We start from the raw sequence: 16,299 nt of genomic DNA on the forward strand, positions 1-16,299 counted from the left end.
GAATCGGAGAAGATGAAGAAGAAGAGAGAGAGAGAGAGAGAGAGAGAGAGAGAGAGAGAGAGAGAGAGAGAGAGAGAGAGAGAATTTAGTAAATTATAGGTGATGCCGATGAAGAAATCATCATTAGTTATAAAGTGGCAAACAAATAAATTAAGATCTATATATTACATGTACATCCTTTTTTGGTGTCATTTAAAAGCGTTTTAAAGATCGAACGATTGTGAATATTTCTTTGGTCGTCGGCAGCAGTGTCTTCATACATATGAATGACGTAACTAACCAATTAAAGAAGATAGGGGAATAAGATGGCGCAAATGCCCATTCAGTTTAGTAGTGAAATACAATTTTGAATTTATCTATTTAATAATACAAGTTTGCAAAAGCATAATTTCTAACTATATTCAGTTTTTAATATATTTCATCAAGATAAGAAAAAAAAATATTGCCTGAAAATTTTGTGGTATCGACCCCATGACATAAAATCCTAGATAAATAAGGTTAGCTTATGTCAGGTACTCTAACCACTGAGCCATTTCAGACACAACAAAGTAGGCTGTTTTAATATTATGTGTGACTTTGACCACGAATTTAAGGACTTGTATTATTTTTTCAAAACGTTCAATTGTTGGGATACAAAAAATATTTTATTGTATAGTCGGTCATCTCTCCACGTTTTTTTTTAATTGAAATTGGTGTGTTTTTCAATAGACCTTATTTAGACTATGAGAAAAATATGGAGCAAAGACCCATTCTAGAAAAGAAAATGCCTTGAAGTTCTATAAAATGACAGTATTTGCAGGTTCTAATACGTATACGCCTATTTGAGTCAACATATTCCGGGTATTGAACATATCTATAAGTTGAAAATCAATGATATGTTAAATATATATTGTTGTACATGATTTTAAAAAAAAAAACAGATTTATTGATATTTTATTTTTTCAGTAGCTTGTCCCGACCGTGTATGGGCATTTTACACGCCTTATCCACCCATCTTCTTTTATGTCATAGAGTCCGAGAATACGGGCATTAAATATTTTGAAATGCGAACGAATGATCAGTTATAAATATAGATATAGTGAAAAGGAAAGGCAACGCAGGCAGATGCTTAGTGGAAAAATAAAACAATGGTGGACAAATTCGTCCTTAGATAAAGAATGTTTCACACTAAGAAACCAAGTACAAAGTTTTTATACAAAGTAATGTTACAACCTATGTTTAATTCTAGGAAGATTCGGCATACTTTAATTAGGTAACGGTAACACTTTTAATGAAAACAGGTTCTTAAATATTCGTACAGACTACAGAGCAGTCTTGGATGTTCGACATTACTTCATTCCACTATCTATCCATCTATCTATCTATCTATCTATCATAGACATCGTTGTTCCCCGGTTAAAAAAAATCAAAACATTTCAAAGTTACATAAATTTACTAGGTATTTAGACTTTGCTGATTTGTCACTTTATAATTATTGATAGATATAGACGATCTCCGTCATCTATAATGTACTCCGTTAACTCTCTCTCTCTCTCTCTCTCTCTCTCTCTCTCTCTCTCTCTCTCTCTATAATGTCTCAACTCCGCCTACTACGATCTGATTCGACAAATCAGCATGATAATAACAAAATATAAATAATTTGATTACTGTTGTTATTTCTTTTTAACCAATTTTTAGGTATTCACTTTATTCAATTTAACACTCCATAAATATAACCACTGTACTAAATGTATCCAGAAATATCGCATGCAAAGCTAATGTGTCGTTGAGCAAAATCACTCCATCGGGTTCGGGATTACGGAAATAGCTCATATTCCTCGTGCAGCCCTTACACCATACATGCTGAAAGAGCAATTACATAGACGACACTGATAATTTGATTGAAATACTACAACGGTTAACCACAAGAGAGCCAGCGCTGAAGAGCTCGTAAAGCCAGTACTTTGTACAGTTGAGCCACAAGTAATTTAAGAGGAGACCTACATAGAAAACGAGTAAGTAAAATGCTATATTTTATTCCAGAAAGATGTCGACTTTTTGCGTGAAAATGTTTAAGAGATATAAAAATACTAGATAAAACTTACAGGATTATTTGATGCTTAACATGTTTTACGGTGCGACCGTTGGGGAGAGCGCAGCACAAATTTTGAATCAAATACACACAGTTTTATGTATATATATAATATAGGAGCCAAGTGAGGTCGTACCCAAACCGACTCGTACCCAAACAGACTAACATTCCATTTGTCCGGTGGTAGACAATGATACTTGGGTTGCAAAAGATAATCTGTAAAGGTTAGGTTTTGATATAATTACCAGAGTTTTTTAAATCCACCGGTCCCACCGGCAAAACCGGTAAATATTTCAAATGTCCGGTAATTATTCTTATTCAATCGGTCTTAATGACCGGTAATATAAAAATGACCGATTTAAGACTTTAACCTCTTTACAAGCAGAATGAAAATGTTTGCAACCAACTTCAATTTGATTTAACAAAGCGATTCACACTCTATCAACAAGATTGACTTTTACGCGCATTGGGTGCATTGTAAGGGAAGGCTAATTAACGAAAAAATGCTAGATGACATACTTGTGATGAGGTATCTAACTGCTATTAACCGACAGCTATGATTTTCAATCTTTTGTTAATGGACTAACTATGTTTACATTTTATTACTAAAAATTAAAAAACACCCAGAAACAAATTAAAAACCTAATTATTTGTTGTTGTGAATTTCTATCCTTTTCTCAGTTTCGTCATTTAGTACGACCGTACTTCGTAAACACCATGGCTCGTGCCAAACACGGGAAACAGTTTAGTTTGATTTCATTTTACGCGAAAATTTGACGGAGTTTGAAATATATTTGTAACAGTTTAGAAGTGCAAGTAACTTGATCAAACAGCCTGCGCATCAATTACGTTATTATATCTATAGTACTAATGAGGTTATCATATAACATATGATTACGTTTTTAATGTAAAGAAATTAAAAGTAAAGAGGAGAGATTCAGAGGAAATTCCCCATACTAACATGATTTATGAATATAAACTTGTTAGTTTTATTTAATGGTGTTTTGTTTCTTTTATATGAAAGTCTAATATTGACCTGTGAATATTTGTTCAGACCAGTAAATTTCATAAAATCACCGGTCCACTTGACCAGTGAATTTTTTTTTATTTCAAAAACTCTGAATTACAATAGTTAAGAAATTATGAGATAAATGAATATAAATATTTTAATAATATAATGTCATCTTTAAGTTCTACATGTATCAACATTTGATAATACATTTCTGTTTACATGCAATCTTCTGCTTAAAACACTGATTATTTAGATTGACAAATTTATAAATTCTTCTCACTGTTTGAAGGCAGGCATAATATTACAATTAAAGTAATACTGATAAATATAGAAGTTTATAATGATAGGTCAAAATTTAAAAGTCAAATATTAAGTTATAAGCAAAATACAGAGTTTGTAATTCTTTGTTTTGTAAACAAAGCTCAAATATTGTCAGTTTTTACATATGTGTTGTATTGGGGTAAGTTTCAATCAAATGTATCTTTCTTTTGTTGATAATACTAAATAGTATTTATGAAGATATTGAATTAGTTTAAATTGGTTTTTACATGTCATTTTATCTATGAAATTGTAATTCTCTACATTACATTTTTGTAAACAACTATAAGACTTGAGCTTTGTTTAAATGACAACCAATTCTTTTCTCTGTATTTCGCTTGTAACTTGACGTTAACATTAAATATTTTGGTCAATCATTTAAAATGACCAGTTAACCATTTTATACATAAAAAATAAAATTTTTGATCTTAAATCTTGTCCAAGTCCCTTTAACAGAGTATAATACTCATTATCACAAAAATATTATATAGCAGTTATTAGTTCTATTTTCCTGGTCAACTTACATAACAGTGGACATTAATATCGTAACTGTAGGTGTTGAATTCAGAAACAGAGGAAATTCTGCTTGATCAGACGAGAGCCTTAGAATTAAATCTTTTCAACATTTTTGTTTTAAATTAATTAATGGTTTAAGACAAATTTTAAAAATTTCATTTGCAATTGAAATGCAGCATTTAAAAATCATATTTATTATGTGAATGATTGTTAGGACTATTCAAAGAGTTAAGATGTCTGCAGTCTCCACACCCATATATATATTAATAAAAAAAACTTTCCCTCTGCTTTTTTCATGTACATCTTTATATTCATTTATAATACATCACTGCCCTAAGGAACTATTTATTGCATTGATGATTTAGCTATTAAATTAACCAACTCATTAAAGGATAACTTTCATCCATGCTGTCAATCTGCACTTAAAAATCTTTAAAATGCTTTGATAAGTGGTGTTTTCTATTGAATTGTTACAAGCGTTTTTTAAACTCTGATTTGTAAAGACTCTATTGTTTAAACCAATCATGGTAATCTGGATTGGAATAAAAAGTGTTAGGGTCGGCGCATAAAAAATAGGGCCGGGTGGGAAACCGGAAACACACATATTTTTTTTTAGCCTAATAAGAATCACAATGACCTTAATGCATGGATGCTGTTTGATTACTGTTCTTATCAAATATTTCATATCATTAATGAATATATTAATTATTATATTATTTTTTTATTACATTTTTTATAAATATAGCATATTCTAAATAGCGACATATCATATATATCTATACCTTGTATAAGGCAAAAATTACAATATGAGCGATTTGACGTTATCATCAAGTGTGGTGCATAAACGCTATTGTGGATGAAAAAAAAAGTGTATTGATAAGCTTAATAAAAAATGCATTACATGTGAAATGTTTTATCTTAACCTCTCTGAAAATGACTGACCACCGTAAATGATTGAATGGGCGCCCATGTCAGATATATTGATATTTAAGTGCATCCGTGAAAAAGTGTTAGCTGATTTCACGCAATTAATGGTGCATAAAATGAACTAGGTGTGATTTTGTTATGTTTAACACATTTTTGAATTTAATCGTTTTAATGTCTTGACATTCAATTGAAGATTAATAATGACATGCAAAAAATGAAGTCATAATCGCACTTGATTTCAAATGTTTAGGGTTTTTTGAAAATGAGAGAGTTAGGGTAGTGATGGAGTTAGAGGACTGTGCGATATATAAATGATATTATAGCATATGAAAAGGAAAATATAAATTGCAATTATTAAATGCTGATTCTTTTCCAAATTTGAATTAATTATGAAAATAACAAAAAAGAAGTGGACAATGACAATCGGTTTATAATTTAGGTTCGGTATTCCATTTATCAAAAATGAAGTTCTTTGTTTGAAGCAGCCATATTGGACGTATGATAAAAGGATCAATCAATGACAAGGATAAATTTGTTAGTGTGCAAAGGGAATTTTTAAAACATGCAAGATATAAAAGTGCTGATTTTGTGAAGTAAATTGAGGTTAACTATCTCGATGCGTTGATATTTTCACTACTGACAGTGGTTTTAGCTTGTTTTTATTTTTGTTACATTAATTATGCTTTTTAACTTGGGGATCACGAACTATCGGCTGATTGTTTATCGGCGAAAAATGAGCAAAATTGAAAATCTGATGCAATATAAACAACATACTAAAAGTCGGTATGATCATGATAAGATCATAGTGGTCTTTGTGTAATGGTTGATTAATGCAATGTGTTTTGTTAAAATGCTAAACAATTACAATCTAAACAGGGATTATTTTCCCTGATGGAAACATGTAGTTATAGAAAGGATTCATTTTGAGAAAGAAATTGTGCTCTTTCTTTGTTTTAGTGCATTTTTCCTCTGTTTTAATTGTTTACAATTTTCTTGTTACTAACTGTATTTGATTGTCAAGCTTCAATTTATAAACTAAATGCAGAGTATGTTTGTACACAGAGCTGAGACCATGCTTTAGTTTGTTTACATTTTAAATGGTGAATAGGAAATACCAAGTTTAAAATCTAAAGTTGAATGTAATAAACTCATGTGAACAAAAATATGACATAAATCTAGCAGAATTGTGAGCTCTGTATCTTGCTCATTAGTTTACGATTGATGCTGAAATTTTGGTTGATCATTATAAATGCATCGCTTAACATTAAATACTTGTACAGAAAAATTAAAAGGATGATATGCTATACATGTAACTACATGTACTTTCTTGAGCCCCTTCTTATTCGATGAGTCATATGAAATTTTCACCAATTTTTTTATTAATAGTTTTTTAAAAACGGGTAAACAAAAAGACATCTTTTAAACAGTTTCCATAGTTCTGACACCTTATTATTATGAGGATAAATGTATTATCGTTTTTTTTAAAAAATTGCAGCGGAAAATTATCTTTGTAACCATATGTTGTTTTTGATTAAAGATGAAGATGGGTGGGTCTTAATACTGTAATAGAAAAGGAGGAAATGAGCATATAAATACATTGAAAACATAATTATGGTTGGACCGGTAATCGAACCCATGACCCCTGCAACCCCAGGCAGGAGCTCTACCACTAAGCTATCCAGGCTGATATCAACGGTCCATGATATAGCCCCAACTACTACATTCCTCCTTCCTTAAATGATCTTTGCCCTCAAAGACCAGCTGTGGTTCTTTCCTTTGGCAGGTGTTCACCTGTTATTTCCATGGGTTGGTTCTCACCAATGTAAAGGAAAAAGAGGAAATGAGCATATAAATATATTGAAAACATATAGCTGGACTGGGAATTAAACCGGGGACCCCTGCAACTCCAGTCAAGAGCTCTACCACATAGCCATCCATTCATCCAAGCAGATATTCACAGTCTATTTAGCTCCAACTACTCAGTACATTAGAGTTATATGCTTGTCAATACTTTGATTAGAAAAGCTCTTTAACATATCAGGTAACAACATTTTCTGTTGAGTGTATTAATCGATTATGTGAGTTATAAAACGTCACACAAGTTACGCCAGGTAAATAGCAATCGTTTATAATGGGAAAGACCAATTAAATTTTTGGGCTAAATAAGGGAATTGTAAGTTAACCCCTACCCAAAATTTAGTCACATATCTTGCAAAGGATATTTTTATTTTCCGTATAAATGATATTCCATAACGGTACATATGTCAAAGATTAACTATATGGCCATATGGCACAATATCCTTTAAATGCCCATATGAAGCCATTGTTGCTCAGGTGAGCGATGTGGCCCAGGGGCCTCTTGTTTCATTCATTCGGATTTTACCTTAAAATAGAATCTGATATGAAAAATAATTTGAAATGAACGAAAAACCGCATTAGGCCTATAAAAAAAAAATTGTGTGTTTAGGGTAATTACATTGATGGAAAAATTAAGTTAGGTAGGTAGGGATTTTGTTTTATTTTATCATATTTTTTTCTGCATGAATCCTAAGAATGTTTGTTTGTTTCATATTAAAAAACAGATTTTTTAATAGAAATAATATAAAATTCACAATTGGATAAAAACAGACATCTAAAAATGGTAGGATCGGGGCATTTTTTTTTTTTAGTTTAGGTTGGGTTACCCTCAACACACAACTTTCTTTTTTAGGCCTTATTTTACTTTTTAAGGCGTCGAGCTAATGCTGGGCAGCCTTCTAGCGATCGTCTGGATTGGCAATCGTCCAAAAATTCATGCTCTGCACTGCCTTTTAAATGCGCACAAGAAATCAGTTCCTTAAACTATTAAACGTATTACAAGATTTTTTTTCCATTTATTCACCTACATTTTGTACAAAAAATCCAACTTTGCCTCCCTGGTAATTGACAACTCACTGCATGAGTATAAATTTGCCTAATCAAGAATGGCTGAAGAATACAATAAGGTGTAAACATTCACTAAATATAGACTGGCAATGCCTGTCTGATATGCGTACGATAGAGACAGAGGACCAGTCTACACTAAATATTATTTTAGTTTATCGCTTACATTTTAATTGGAGACCGTGTCCGATAGAAATCAAATTTTATATGTAAATTTATTTGTTATCGGGCACGGCCTCCAAAAAGAATGTAAGCGATAAACGTATATAGTGATTTTGTTGCAATAAATAAACACGATAATGCAGTCGGTTTGGTCGAGCATTTTAAATAGCATGTGTTTTGGATTTGTTTGTAAACAACCATACCATAGGTAATCTTGTTTCAAACGGGAAATTAAATAAATAAAAGTATGTTTTATTATTATAATTAGGGACACACGTACTGTAAATGTATTCAAATTATGAACCTTGAAAATTGTTCAAAGACTGTTTAAAGCAGAAAGAAAATATAATTTATTTTTGAACTTTGAAATTTCTTTGATATTTGTAACCATGATGAGTTATTGTATTATAAACGTATCGCAACCTAATGTATAAGGAAATATACTTATTTTTGTTTTTAAAGCACACAAAACATAATTCATTTACTTTTTTAGCTCACCTGAGCTGAAAGCTCAAGTGAGCTATTCTGATCACATTTTGTCCGTCGTCCGTCTGTCCGTCTGTAAACTTTTTACATTTTGAACTTCTTCTCTAAAACCGCTTATCCAATTTCAACCAAATTTGGCACAAAGCATCCTTATGGGAGGGCGAATATAAATTGCAGAAATAAAAGTTTGATCTGTATTCAAATTGGAGAAAACCTTGAAACTGTAGAAAAGGGGGGGTGCATTTTTAAAAATCTTCTTCTCAAGAACTACCGAGGCAAATTCAACCTAGTTTAGCATAAATTATCCTTATGGGAAGGAAAATATAAATTGCAAAAATTAAGTAGTAATTCTGTTTCAAATCTGAGTTATTACGAAAATAATAATAAAGGAAATGCGTGTTTCAATCAGTTTAATAGCTTCGGGTTCGGCATCCGGTAAAATGATTCCATACTTCTAAAACGAGGTTCTTTGTTTAAAGCAGCAATGACATTATACGAAAAAGGGTCGATCTGACTATGATGAATTTGCTTGTTGTGCAACAGTTCGCGTATGAAGGGAAATTTTGAAACATACAAAATATATTGGTGCCGATTTTGTGAAGTAAATTGAGGCTAAATATTTCAATGCGTTGACAGTTTTCACACATGACGTTGGTGTTGGCTTGTTCTGATTTTCGTTTCGTTCTCATTATGCTTTGTAACCTGGAAACTATCGTCTGTATTTCGTGATTTTTACGTATCAAATCAAACAGAGACTTTGGTAAATCAAACAGTTAACTGTTTACCTGCGCAAATTAAGCAAAATCGGATGTAGGGGTACTGAAATACAATTCATTCTATCGGTAATTCGGCATTATCTTTTGCGTAATGGTACATGTAGATTAATGCAATAGGTTTTGTTGAGATGCTCGGCATTTTTTCGAGTTTATTCAGTTTAAATAGAGTTTGATATCGCTGACGATATATATATGTATATATATGATTCATTTCGAAAAAATAAAATTGTGTTCTTCATTTGTTATACATGTAGTGCATGTTTCTTGTGTTTAATTGTTTACAATTTCTATTTACTAACCATATTTGAGTGTTAAGCTTCGAATTAAAAGCAAGATACAGAGATTTGCTCACAATTCTATGTTTGTACACAGATCTTAAAAACTAAAGCTTAAAAAAGTAAAAAATTGGTCAATATTTATTAAGAAAATTTTCAAAGTCTGTTCTTCCAAGAACCAACTTTAACAACTTATTGTATTGTAAACTTAACCTTTTTAGCTCACCTGAGGGTGGGGCCACAATGGGGGGTCGAAGTTTAACAAATGAATATATAGAGTAAATCTTTAAAAATCTCCTCCTCAGAAACTAATCGGCCAGGAAAGCTGACACTTGTGTGGAAGGATCCTCAGGTAGTGTAGATTCAAAGTTGTGAAAATCATGAACCCCGGGGTACGGTGAGGCCACAATGGGGGATCGAAGTTTAACATAGGAATATATAGAGTAAATCTTTAAAAATCTTCTTCTCAGAAACTAATCAGCCAGGAAAGCTGAAACTTGTGTGAAAGCATCCTCAGGTAATGTAGATTCCTAGTTGTGAAAATCATGACCCCTGGGGGTAGGGTGGGGCCACAATGGGGGATCGAAGTTTAAAATAGGAATATTTTCCTGGGTGTGTTTGAATTTTTTTTACACAGACATTAAAGTGGTAGGAATGATTGATATCACAGTTGAAACCAAAGTAATTTGCTAAATATTGTTTTAAGCTTACTTTTTCACAAAAACAAGAAATCACATGCGGGGCCGATATGTCTATTTGCCTCTTAAAATCCTAATAATAATCCAATTTATCAAAAGGTAAATTTTTAGTATAATTATTGTTTGTTTTCAATAACATGTAAGAATTTGCTTTGGGAGATTTCCATGAGTTTCATAATTTTAGGTAAAAGATATCAAAGTGCTACTTTTTACCTCATCGAGACAAAGTCGGGGGGAGCATATGCTATACCCTCAGAGTCAGCGACCCACCTGGTTGGAGTTTTTGTTGCAGGTCCTGTTTCTAACTTATTACTTTTCCTATCTTCACCAAACTTGCATGGATTATGCATCTGGACCTTCTCATGGTCTTGAGAGACTTGCATGCTTAATCTGGGCTATGAATTTAAGATGCTGGATGAGGTTAAGGTTTTTAGAGCAGGTTAAATTTTTTTGAGCTGGTGCCCTCTGATGATCATATCTTAGTTACTACTAGTTCTAACTTCACCAAGCTTGCATGAATGGTGTATCTTATGATACTGATAAACCTGGCAAGCTTGAATGCTGAGTCTGACCCATAGGTTTTGGATGCTGGAAGAGGTTAAGGTTTTGAGAGCTGGTTGAAGGTTTTGGAGCAGGTGCCCTTTGATGATTATATCTTAGTAACTACTGGTCCAAACTTGCACTGATGGTGCGTCTGATGATACTGATGCAATTGAAAGGCTTGAATGCTTAATCTGAGCCTTTAAAACAATATTGTATAATATGATATTGGTTTCTATAATATATAATTATATCACATGTTGTAAAACTATTGATATTGTAATATGTAATATTGTATCATGTGATATGATATTTTATAATATGATAATGTATTATATAATACATTACTTCATGTGTATATTATACAAATGTTGAATGGGGTTTAGGGCAACATTGATTTTATAAGCCCTCGAGGGACGAAATATTGCCCGATGCAAAGCAGAGGGCAATATTTTCGTCTCAAACGAGCTAATATAATCAACGTTGCCTGAAAACACAGTCAACATTTGTTTTGTTTTATGAAGAAACAAACGAAAATTTAAGAAAGTAATTGAAAAAGCTTAAATTTTTGTGGAAGCATTCTCTGGTAGTGTAGATATGAGTTTGTTTTAATTATGGTCCCCAGGGGTAGGGTTGGGCCACAATGGGGGGGTCAAATTTTTACATAAGGAATACATAGAGTAAATCTTCAAAAAGCTTCTTCTAAAAAACCAATTAGAAAGGAAAGCTGAAACTTGCGTGAAAGCATCCTCAGGTAGGTCATAAACCCTGGGGGTAGGGTGGGCCATAATAGGGGGTGTTGAATTTTCACATAAGAATATATATATATAGAGTAAACCTTCAAAAGTATTTTCTCAGAAACCATTTGGCCAGTTGTTGCAATTTTTGGTGTAAAGCATCTCTATGGTAAAAGAAATGTAAATGTTGAAATTCATGGCTTTACCACTCCCAGGGCACCACAGTCGGGGCCAAATATGCAAAAATGGCCAGTTTTCAAAAATCTTCCTCTCTACTCCCACACATGTGATGAAAAACTGAATGCATGTTTATAATGTCTATGAAGCCCTCTACCAAAACTGTGAAATTCATGGCCCCTGGGTCAGGGGTTCAGGCTCTAGGGTGGGGCCAATTTAGTAAAAATGTATTAACTCTAAGAACATCTTCTCTACTCCCATATATATTTGAGAAAAACTAAATGCATGGTTATAATGTCCATAAAGTTCTCTACATAAATTGTGAAATTCATGACCGTTGGGTAAGGGGTTCAGGCCCTTGGGCGGGGCCAATATAGCTGTATAGTGAAAATGTATTAAATCTTAGAAAATCTTCTTTACGCCCACTCATGTGGGAAAATTACCGAATGCATGGTTATAATGTCAATGAACTCCTCTACCTATATGGTTAAATTCATGGCCCCTGGGTCAGGGGTTCAGGCCGTAAAGGGGGTGGGCAGTATGGCTATAAAGTGTTAATGTGTATAATGTTTAAAAATCTTTGTTTACTTTATTTTTTATTTTGATGTTAACAAGGAAGTCCTTTACAAAAACTGTAAATTTCATGTCCTCTGGAGTATGGATTTTAACTCTAGGTTGGGACCAAAATGAATGTATAGTGTTAATGCATATAATGTTTAGAAATTATCATTTATACTACCACACACCTGTAAGGAAAACTAAATTCATAATTTTGTAGATCAGGAAGCCCTCTTACAAAATTATAAATTTTATGTCCCCCGAGGGTAGGGATTCTGACTCTAGGACAGGGCCAAAATAATCATATAGTGTTAATGCATTTAATGTTTAAAAGAAATGTCTTCTTTACTTCTGCTGACATTGAATAAAAACTGACTGCATTTAAAAAAGAAAATATAGCCATCCATCAAAAATTAAAATTTCATGTCTCCCAATCTAGGGATTTGAATCTAGGGCGCAACCAAAACACTCGTATAGTGTATAAGGTAGGGGTTCTTAATGCAGGGTGTGGCCAAAATGGTCATTTAGTGTTAATGTATATATAATATTTAAACAAGGTCTACTGACAGAGTAAAGAATGACTGCATATTTAGAAGAAAAAAACATTAAGCCGTCATCTTTAATAATATTTCATGTCACCTACATGTAAGACAAGGATTATGGCTGAGAGGGGTGGGTGGGTATATATGTCTTACTATTTATTCTGCTCAGGAATTTCAATAAAAGAAATCAGTAATTTCACATATAAAAAAAAAAATAAAGAAAGAATGGAACTGTCTATCAAACTTGCATATAGTGAAACCATTTGGAAAGAGTGCAAAGGGGGGGGGGGGGTTAATGGAGTTATTACCCTTGATACATGTACTTCATAAAATTTTAGCCAATAGCTGGCACAGTGTCAGTAAACAGAAAAATATTGTAGAGTTTTAAAAACTAATAGTTATAAAAACTACTTCAAAACTCTATGTAAAATTTTGTAAAAGGATACAAAATAGTTTGGAACTGTGTCTCAGGTGAGCAATGTGGTCATGGGCCTCTTGTTTATTTTTTTTTTTAAGTATATTGATAATCATATAGTTATCCATTACAAAATACAAATTGTTCAATGGTAAATAGCATAATAATATGCAAGCTAGTGATTGTTGAATGAAAGATTTATTAAAGATTGGGAATAACGAAGGTGTCAATAGGCACCTGAGTCCCGGAATGTGTGCAAATAAAATCTGAGAAATCCCAGCAAATAGCGAGATTTCTCAAACGTGAAACAGTGAGGGAGTGTGGTCTGCATGGTTGATGTGGAGTAAAAATAGTATCTTAAAAATCAATGTATTATGAAAATTCACAACAGACCCATGTTTTTCAAGGAAAAAGTACACATTAAGCATGGTGCCCTTACACTTATTAAACTGAACATATAAGACTTGACTGTGGGTTCTTGGTGGCTAATTTCGAACTTCTGTCGAAACATCCAGACAACTATGCGTAGAACATGCAGAATAGGTTTTGAAAAGGTAATAGGGTAAAGCTGAGACTTAAGGAAACTCCCTCCTAAAGACAATAGAGACTTGTCATTTTATCCGTTAGCTATTCGAATGGATATTGCATTTTAGTAAATTTACTGATTACTTTATAAGTGAAAAATAAACTCATATTCATTATACCCCATTCTTGCAAACATTTAATTAAGGTCTTGTTGTTCTTCTGTTTCTTTTTATTATTTAATAATACAAAATTCTGCCTCGTTTAGGCTTCGTATCTCAAAAAGTATTCAACCAATTTCGACAAAACTGATGAAGTTTAGAGGTTATGTAAATTTATATTGTCTCAAAGTAATACATGTATGAAAGTGTTAACGTACTTAACGTTGACGTACTTCCGTTTTAACGGTACGTCAGTTTTAAAATTAGTAAGAATTTTTTTTTTACTGTTAAAGGTAGCAATGGCATAGCCAGGCAAAACATATTTGTAAGCAGAGGAGTATTGGTGCAAGTAGTGTCGCTCCTTTTTATTTTGATATGGATTAATGCGCAATTGTAGTGAAACACACATTTGGTAATTCGTTTTATGTGGGCCTAAATCCATACATGACCTTCAATTTGACCTGCAAGTAGTATGACTATACGATTTTGATTCTGCGATAAAGTAACAACAATACATCTGGCCCTGAATAACGCGGAGTATCACTTTCCGTTAATTGCAATCATTTTCGCTTCCAATGGAACAGCAGTGGACATTTGAAGTGTTTTAACCATACTGGTTTACAATAATTTACATAAATTTACAAAATCGTTGATGAAATTCTTTGTTTTTATTAGTGTTTATCTAAATTTATGCTTTACAATAAAAATTTATTGATTAAAAAATTGAGATTCAGAAAAAAATTTGAAAACACGTGCTTTCAGTACTTCAATGTAGCTACGCTACTGGTTAGACTAGACATTTAGTTTGATTTATTTTTCATGTACTACTTAGTTCTTAGTTAAGTCTGAAATTATTAATGTTACTTCCGTTCTAAACCGGAAACATTTCAGAATGTATTACCAAGTTTTTTTTACATCATTTATTTATAAATTATTTGCATTTTGTAGAATTTTGTCATGCTAAATACGAAACTGAAATCCGTTTAAAAATCGGAGGAAACATGTCAGAGATATTAAGGTCTTAATATCAATTTTTTCTGGCATTTTTAATTTCCCGGTGTTTTGCTTAGAAAATGGTGACTTTTAAGTTGTTCCTGTAATTATTCGAGTTTTTGTTAAGTATGCAATGAATAGTCTAAAGCCGTACCAAATATAATTTTTAATTTAAGTCGTACCAAGAATTTTTTGGGATAACATTTAAATTTAGAATTTGCTTTTGGGACTGGAAGACTCACTCGTTGCTTTGTATACATAACGAGCTTTCCAATTCGTTAAATGACATTACTTTCGTTTACACTATACTCTTGTCATTATGTTGGCCCATGGGCCTTTTTATTGCATGAATGGCTTGGTCAAACAATGAAGAGCTCAACCATATAATTTATTCCCCATTTATGCCGTTAAGGTTCTTTCATATGTGCAATTTATATTGTGCTTGAATCTCAATATTTTACATTGAATTTACTAGTGGGGAAAAAGTTCCATAAGCAATTTACACAAAGAGTTACATAATTAAAACATAGAAACCACAATAACAAAATAATAATTATAAACAAATGTGAAAAGTAGAGTTGTATAAAATATAGGATAGAAAATTTTAAAATATTTAGTAATACATAGTTTTGTAATTAAGTGTAAACTATTTTGTCAAATACCCACTAATTATTAGTAATCTTTCTTGTTTATTTTTAGGATGAGGTCTAAACGAATGTCAGCCGCACAGAAAGCAGCAAAAGCAAAAGAAAAAAGAAAGTTAAAGACAGAGAACCTCTCGAGTTTAGAGGGTGACTCGTTAAAAAACCCTGGCAACGTATGTTCCTTGTCAGGAACCATGGCCGAAACTAACAAAGTTAGTGGCCAGAGGCTTGTCAAGTCCTCTTTAAAAAAGCTTGACACAGAAACAAGAACAAAAACAAGAACTGAAACAAGAACTGAAACAAGAACTGAAACAAGAACAAAAACAAGAACAAAACTGAACAATAAAAATGAAACAAGAAATGAAACAAGAACAAAACTGAACAATGAAACAAGAACAAAACTGAACAATGAAAATGAAACAAGAACTGAAACAAGAACAAAACTGAACAATGAAACAAGAACAAAACTGAACAATGAAAATGAAACAAGAACTGAAACAAGAACAGAACTGAACAATGAAAGAAGAACAGAACTGAACAATGAAAATGAAACAAGAACTGAAACAAGAACAGAACTGAACAATGAAACTGTAAAAAGAAAGAAACTGAACAAAGAAACAGAAACAAGAACAAATCTGAGCGATAAAAACGAAATTAAAAAGAATGATAACCCAGAGACAAGAACAAACCTGAAAAATAAAAAAGGAACCAAACTGAACAATGAAACTAAAACAAGAATTCAAGAGAACAATGTAAAAGAAACTAAACTAAGCAATGAAACTGAATCAAGAACAAAACCAAAAACAAGAAGAAAGCTGAACAACCAAAAAGTAACAAACCTGAGTAA

The 16,299-nt window shown here is 32.2% G+C and overlaps 1 long non-coding RNA gene across 1 annotated transcript; it reads left to right on the forward strand.

Annotated features, from left to right (window-relative positions):
* Window positions 1–1,571: 1,571 nt before the first annotated feature.
* LOC136272726 (uncharacterized) lies at window positions 1,572–16,027 on the forward strand. The gene is made up of 2 exons (XR_010710762.1): window positions 1,572–1,994; window positions 15,508–16,027. It is a non-coding gene; the product is annotated as an uncharacterized lncRNA (long non-coding RNA).
* The last annotated feature ends 272 nt before the right edge of the window (window positions 16,028–16,299 follow it).

This window comes from Magallana gigas, chromosome 2, assembly GCF_963853765.1.
Source record: "Magallana gigas chromosome 2, xbMagGiga1.1, whole genome shotgun sequence".
NCBI classification, from domain to species: domain Eukaryota; kingdom Metazoa; phylum Mollusca; class Bivalvia; order Ostreida; family Ostreidae; genus Magallana; species Magallana gigas.